The 8,528-nt window shown below is 28.7% G+C and overlaps 1 long non-coding RNA gene across 1 annotated transcript; it reads left to right on the top strand.

Moving 5' to 3' along the window:
- The first annotated feature begins 11 nt into the window (after positions 1-11).
- On the top strand, positions 12-465 carry LOC107018955. The gene is made up of 2 exons (XR_001456709.2): positions 12-97; positions 182-465. It is a non-coding gene; the product is annotated as an uncharacterized LOC107018955 (long non-coding RNA).
- The last annotated feature ends 8,063 nt before the right edge of the window (positions 466-8,528 follow it).

Below are 8,528 nucleotides of genomic sequence, written 5' to 3'. Positions count from 1 at the left end.
ATATATAACGATCCGTCTAGCTTCTGTATATCATTTATTGCTTGTATAGTTGTAGAGATGGATAACATGATTCTCAAGTATACCAAATGAATATTTGGTGAGATTTTCAATTTTTGGAAGGTTTGGAATTTGGCCAAAGTCAATATTCTAGTTTAACGAGGTCAGATTTTAATTCTTACAGTTTCGCCAGACTCGGAAGGTAATATTTCGTTAGGACAGGTGGATGGTAAAATTCCTGAGACGTTCCATACTGATGTAAGTCATTGGTTGTATATCGAAATTAGGTGAATTTTAATTTTTCGTGTCTGTTAAACATGAATATTTTGGTGATCTTGCTTTCACGAGTTTTTTTTTAAAAAAAAATCTTTACAAACATTGTGTAACGGGTTGGAGGAAAAATATGTATAACACTAGTGAGCCGCATTGGGTGCACGTGAAAAGAATTACCAAATATCTTTAAATCAATTTCCTCCTTACTTTGAAAATATCTAGATTAGTTTATGTGACACCAAATATTAATTTTCTTGAAATTTGTGTGATCGTCCTTTATTTGAATCAATTGATTGTTGTTAACATTGTATTTTGGATCGACACTTTTAAAGTTAATTCTTTAAATTTTCATTTTTTAAATAGTTCAAAACATATTTTCTCCAACTTTATGCAATTATTGATAATTATCCTTATATTTTAAATTGTAATGATTTTTATTAGTTCTTTTGAATTTTGATTGATTTTAGTTAATAATATAATTTTCACAGTGCGTAGAATATGAAAGATTGTTTAATTTTTTTAAACCGTCAATTTCATTAAATTATATTCTTGAGTCGATTCTCTAAATGGTCACCCATATTTGGAAAATTGCCTTGAAATATCATTTATGTTTCATTTAGGACCAAAATATCACTCAACTATCAATATTTTCCTCCAAATATACTTAACACTCCAAAAGCCCCACTCTCTGTCTTAGTTGGCATGACATGTCATTAAAGTCTTTTCTTAATAATAAATTAATTTAATTCATTAAACTCATTTAACTAAAATAATAATCATAATATTTTTGTAAAAAGATATATTAGTTTATTAAGAATAAATTTTCATACTTGATAATCTTTTATCATAATTAAAAGTTTTTATCTTTTTAATGTTATGACGAATAGGTTTTTAAAAAGTACTATAATATCAACAATTTTGAATGATTATAAGAACATACATTCAAAAAGAATATTGATATACAAATCACTCATGAATGCTACTTACATCAATTAATCATAAATTGTATAATGAATTAATAATACTAAATGTCAATTTACTATTATAAAAATATTAATTGTGTATTTTGAAATTAATGCTTACAATTTTTTTATGAAAAATAGAAAGTGAATATTATTATAATTTTTTATCTAAAAAACAATATTAAATACCTCAAAAGTCTCCTTCTATTCTAGTTGATATGTCATGTCAATAAATCGTAATTTTAAAAAATAATAGACTTATTTAATATATCAAACTTATGTCTCTACAAAAAAATATATACAAATTATATGAAAATTTATGAAGATTATAAAAAAAATTAAAAAATCTAATAACTTTATATATTTTTACCATACAAAATTCAGTAAACAAATCTCTATGTGCGATTATTACCTGGTAATTTTTAAAATTTCTAAGTAAATTATTAGAAAATTTTAAGTAATTTTTTTCATAAAAGTATTCAAATAAATTTGTAAGGTTGACAAAAGGTTGATAGGAAAGGGAAAATTATTATTTAACTTTTTTAAATGTTAATTTAATTAAATTTTTTAATTTTATATTATATTATATTTTAACTTCTCATACAATTAAGCACCAATATATATTCTTATCTCATCTCAAATTTATGAAATACAAGTAATAATTAATTGAATTTCCTATTTTAATTCAATAATATAAATACTATATGAGATTAATATGCTGATAAATAAAGATAAAAATTTATTTTTCTAATATAAATATTATTCACATTCTATTTTATTTTCAAAAAAAAAATATTCTAAGTGTATATGGAGTTCAAAGTACCAAATTAGTTGACATTTAATATTATTGATCCATTATATATATATGATTAATTGATATAAGTTGACATTCATAAGTGATTTATATATCAATATTGTTTTTGAATATATGTGTTTATAATTATTCAAAACTAGTAAAATTACTCGCGCTTTGTGCGAGAATTTATCATCATGGAATATATAAATAATATTTAAAATCGATCAATCATTAAAACTAAAACAGTATATCGTTTATTCTTAATAATCTAAGCATAAGTTAATGAGTGAAAAAAATACATACCAGGATCTGTAACATAAACAGTGGTGTCAATAAGTCACTCAACATGGCAAAGTACACAAATATTTATTTGTGAAGAAGAAGAATTTTTTATGTTTTAAAATGAGAGGAAATTCCTCTATTTATAGATAACAAAGGGTAGTGTGAATAAATATTTATTGTGCCTTATCGGAAATGTTACAACTATTTGAAAAAGTTGCAGCCCTTCGGAAAGGTCACAACCTTTCATAGAGTCGTAACTTTTCATAAAAGTGGCAACTCTTCATTAAAGTTGCAACTCTTCATTCAAGTCGCAACTTCTCATTAAAGTCGCAACTCTATATAAAAGTCGCAACTCTTCATAAAAGTCACAACTTTTCGTAAAGTGACATCTTTTCATGAAGGGAGAAGGTTAGTTTTGGAAATAAATAAATTTAAAAGGAAATGATGGCTTGTGGTGGCGCCAAGTAGGCGGGCCTAGAGTTCTCTTTATATATATATATATATGATTATACCATTATCCATTCCATATTTTTAGCATTTAGGGGTCATTCAATAGCGTTAAGCGATATTCACAGTTTTTCGTGTGTGCTAGCTCATGAATATTTGGGTGAGATGACTTTTGAACAACTTTATTGCAGAAGCTTTACGAAACCCTTCGTTATGAATTGGAGGAGAGAGGGGGGGGGGGATATGTATATATGTAGCCTCACTATGATGCACCATATTTTTTGACATTTAGGGATCATTTCACAAAAATTAGGCAATATTATTAGTTTTTCATATGAGTTAGCTGATAAATATTTTAGTGATATGAATTTCGGGCATTTTTTTTTAAATGAAAGTCCATTTTACGAGATTCTTTGCGATTAGTTTGGGGAGTAGTATGCATGGACTCACCATGGCCCATGAAATATTTTTGAAAGTAAAACCGTAGTGTTTTAGACAATCCCTAAACTAATGAATTTGACCGCACTTCACGTGATTTATAAAAAGTCAATAAATTGAAATTAATATTTTTATAAATTCCTATATAAGAAATAAATTTTAGCTCTGTTTTATTGATTAAAGCATAAAATAATACTTTTATTGGTGTTAGATGAACCGCATTTAAAAATAAATAAATTTGCATTTCAAATAAAAGAAAAGTGAAATAAAACCTAATAAACACAACATATTTTTTAAACAAAGTAAAGTACACGGGACATTATTATGCATATTTGATATAGGCTTTGAGAAAATATATTGAAAAGAGCACAATTGTTTTTTTTTTAAAAATTGATGAATCATTACATGTACAATAATGTAATTGTCTAAACAATGATACTTACTAATGGCATCTCTATGAAAAAAGTTGTATAATAATTCTTTATAACTCGTTTCTCACAGTTCTATGGTGATAATAAAGAGGATGATGATCATCTAATTTAGGAATAACTTTACCAATAAGAGGAGTTATGTATTGCCACACGAACATCTAGTGTAACAAAATATTGTGAAAATTTATGATTATTATCGAGATAAAATTCTCAACTCTTACTTGTATGTAAATACTTAATTTTCTCATCAATCATCTCAATTTGTTCTGTCTCAGAAATGACTTAGTATTCCGCATTAGTTAGTCCACTTGCCAAATACATTCTATAAAAAAAACACTTCAAGCATTGTATAGCCATTGCCCCCCTCTCTTACTTCCTCTTCCACTACTTCATTCCTCCCCAACAACCAACATCACCTCATCGTAATAACTATCACCTACTTTTTACTTGTGACTCTATCACGACGATTTAAAAATATATAAAAAGAAAATTAATCAAACTATATTGATACCACTAACAAAGAGAAATCTAGATGATAGATGATAAGATGATATTGAAAAATCTAATTCTAAATAAAATAATTGAAAAATTAGTATGATATGAATTCTATAATAGAATAGATCAAACCATCTTAGTGACACCCCTATACTAAGTGTCACGATCGGAATCTAGTCCCCAGACGAGACCGGCGTCGTTGACCTCTCAGAGGTTGCAAACAAGCCTACTTACGTCATTCTTACTTTACGTAGGTTAATTTTAGCGGAAAATTTGAAATTGTTGATTCTTTAAATATACTTGCTAAACATTTTCTTTATATTTCGTAATCGTTCATCATCAACCATCTAACATTTAAGAGATAAGCAACTGAAAGAAATAATTCATTAAGTACTAATTGTATATCGGTCAAAATAGCACTAATACAGGGTTTGAACCAAAACAGGAAAGAAACGCTAGTGGAACATGATCCACTAGATCAACTCCAAAACTACGCTAGAATGTAACACATTAGCATCCTTGAAAACGTGAGGACCTACCAAACTCCGAATGAATGCTGACGTCCGGATAGCTGCAACAACGAACCTGTAGCTCTACTGTCCACCTGTGCCTGCACCTAAAAGTAGATGTTTGTATGGAATTATTACACACTTGTACTAAGTATGGGTATATGCAAGCACACACCAGGGACATGCATGAGAAAGAATAGCTCTTTCCTAACGACATGATTTTTGGAAGTCAAGTCAGTGGACTTGCCAATTTGAGATTGGGAAAGTTATGCCATGAGAGTGACATGCATCATTATAATTATCGTACTACACACAACACATAACATCTTCACATAGAACATAACATATAACACATAGTTTCTTTCATATTATTCATTCAGGTGCCATGAGAACTTGTTATCATGGACTTGACCTTAAGACTTTCCAAAATGAGGGCTCAACATATGGGACCTCAACAAGGGAGCCTTCTTTAGGAAACACAGTGTCTGCTTCATTCATTCATACGTACCTCATTTTAGTTCATTCATAGGCCAGTGTGAACACCAGCTATACCTAGGATGTAGTTTAAGACTTTCATCGGGTTTGCTGTGCAATGATCAGGAATAACCTAATGTCATTACCTGAATCTAGCTCACCTCTTGATTATCCTATCCTAACACCTTCGGTATCATTCATTTCTTTATATGATTCATTTGAGGCTGGCCTCATTCATTCATTGGGAACTTTAACTTTAACCGACATAGATCATGTGAGCATCATGAAATCCAGTGTCTCCCCCACACCGAAAAGAGGTGGAATCACCGGCCAAAGTGATTCAATAACATGCTGGCGTTTATGGGAATTTAACCCCGCCAGATCCCTATAGTGGCAATATAGGTTCAAAGACTAGGAGATATATGGAGACCCATACCCGGCAAGCCGGACAGTCTCATCTCATGAGAGTTACGTGAACCTCCGCCCTTCCCGAAAGAAGGCATCACCGCTCATAGCTAGCCTATCGGTGCTCAGTATAAAGTTCCATTACATTCAACTCATACATCATGGAAGCTGGCTTCTAGTATGAGGACATCATAGCTCAATAGATGATTTCTCATCTCATCATTAGTATTTAGTGTTTTAAACTCAATATTTTCATTAGAGTGTTCATAGAGACTGGTCTCTTCATTATCTTACACTCTCCTTGATGAGTACGTATTGGTAACATTTACTTAGACTCATTTGAGATTGCTCTCATCATATACATTAGCCTCACATCATGATTGTCACCACATTCTTCATTATTAGCACCTTTATTTTTCATAGTTACTCAACTCTTATTACGTGAATGTTCATTTCTTCATTTCATTACGTATATCTTAGGTTCACTTATTTTTGAACGTATGTTAAACTTACGTGTCTATACATACAAGCCATGGGGCTTCATTTATAGTGCGTTAAGTGATTCTTACTTTCCTAAGATTATGCATTACAAGACCTATGTATCTTGTATATATGCCAAGATCTTGATTTTTTATCTAAGTAGATGGCATTATTCTTGAATATTTTACTCACGTATGACTTATGTATCAATACGGAGGTTTGGGCACGGGAACCCAAATCTTGAATCACTTGGATATCATTTATATTTTTCATTGATTTTATTTCTAATATTCATAACATTAGAACTCTAAATTAAATCTCAACATTTTCATGAAATAATTAATTTTCTATTTTAATTAGAATTCTAAATTAAATCTCAACATTTACGAGAAAGAATAAATTTTCTATTTTTAATTAGAATTCTAAATTAAATCTCAATATTTACATGAAAGAATTAATTTTCTATTTTAATTAGAATTCTAAATTAAATCTCCATATTTACATGAAAGAATTAATTTTCTATTTTAATTAGAATTCTAATTTAAATCTCAATATTTACATAAAAGAATTAATTTTCTATTTTATTAGAATATCTAAATTAAATCTCCATATTTACATGAAAGAATTAATTTTCTATTTTAATTAGAATTCTAAATTAAATCTCAATATTTACATGAAAGAATTAATTTTCTATTTTAATTAGAATTCTAAATTAAATCTCAATATTTACATGAAAGAATTAATTTTCTATTTTAATTAGAATTCTAAATTAAATCTCAATATTTACATGAAAGAATTAATTTTCTATTTTAATTAGAATTCTAAATTAAATCTCAATATTTACATGAAAGAATTAATTTTCTATTTTAATTAGAATTCTAAATTAAATCTCAATATTTACATGAAAGAATTAATTTTCTATTTTAATTAGAATTCTAAATTAAATCTCAATATTTACATGAAAGAATTAATTTTCTATTTTAATTAGAATTCTAAATTAAATCTCAATATTTACATGAAAGAATTAATTTTCTATTTTAATTAGAATTCTAAATTAAATCTCAATATTTACATGAAAGAATTAATTTTCTATTTTAATTAGAATTCTAAATTAAATCTCAATATTTACATGAAAGAATTAATTTTCTATTTTAATTAGAATTCTAAATTAAATCTCAATATTTACATGAAAGAATTAATTTTCTATTTTAATTAGAATTCTAAATTAAATCTCAATATTTACATGAAAGAATTAATTTTCTATTTTAATTAGAATTCTAAATTAAATCTCAATATTTACATGAAAGAATTAATTTTCTATTTTAATTAGAATTCTAAATTAAATCTCCATATTTACATGAAAGAATTAATTTTCTATTTTAATTAGAATTCTAAACTAAATCTCCATATTTACATTAAAGAATTAATTTTCCATTTTAATTAGAAATCTAATTTAAATCTCAATATTTACATAAAAGAATTAATTTTCTATTTTAATTAGAATATCTAAATTAAATCTCCATATTTACATGAAAGAACTAATTTTTTTATCTTAATTAGAATTCTAATTCAAATCTCTTTATTTATTTATTTATTTATTTAAATTCGCTTCATTAGGGAGGTAGTGGGTTCGAACCCCCACAGCCCCCTTATTTTCCTCTTTTTTTTCGCTGAAGAGGAGGCTATGAGGTGGTGGGTTCGAACCCCCACAGCCCCTCTATCACTAATTTATTTAAATGGGGCGAGCAACAGTGAGGTTGTGGGATCGAATCCCCACAGCCTCACTTCTTTTCTTAATTAATTTCGCCTATCCTTCAGCTTTGAGGTCGTGGGATCGATTCCCACGCCTCGCGTCTTGTTTTTCCCCATTTTTGCTTTCTTTCGCGCGTAGCTGGAGGTCGTGGGTTCAAATCCCATGCCTCCCACTTATTTTCTAAATTAATTTCCTCCTCCTCCTTCCCCCAGGTCGCGTGTTCGATCCACCCAGCCCCCATTTCTTTTCCTTCTCTTTTTATTTTTCGCGCAATACAGGGGCGAGGGTTCGATTTTCCCACCTTGTTTTTTTTTCTCTTCGAATTTCGCCGGCCCCAGCCCCAGCCCCCGGTTCGAGCACCGCATGGCACTTTTCTTTATATTTAAGGCTTACTTTGGTGAGTCTCGGGTTCGATCCCTGCAGACCTCTTTTATTTTTATTCATTTATTTTTTTGTTCAAAATTTCCAGAATTCATCTACAACTTATTTCCAGGTTCTGGAACATTACTCCACAATTTTATACATCATTTTTACGGGTTAATTTAACATTTGTGTCTTATATATTCGTTAAGGTTCTTAAGACATTTCAACCATGTGAATTTCACGATTTTAAGAGCCTCTAATTGCACATAAAAAACACGAATAACCTCTATACTATTAACATGCTAAAGAAAAACTCAAAATCATGATCACAATCTTGCACAAATACATACGTATTTACATTCATATTCCCAAAAGACACAACAAGAATACCCAACCTAAGATCACAGGGAGCTAGTGACAGGG

The sequence above is a fragment of the Solanum pennellii genome, chromosome 5 (assembly GCF_001406875.1).
Source record: "Solanum pennellii chromosome 5, SPENNV200".
NCBI classification, from domain to species: Eukaryota; Viridiplantae; Streptophyta; class Magnoliopsida; order Solanales; family Solanaceae; genus Solanum; species Solanum pennellii.
This window is presented reverse-complemented; position numbering and strand designations above follow the sequence as displayed.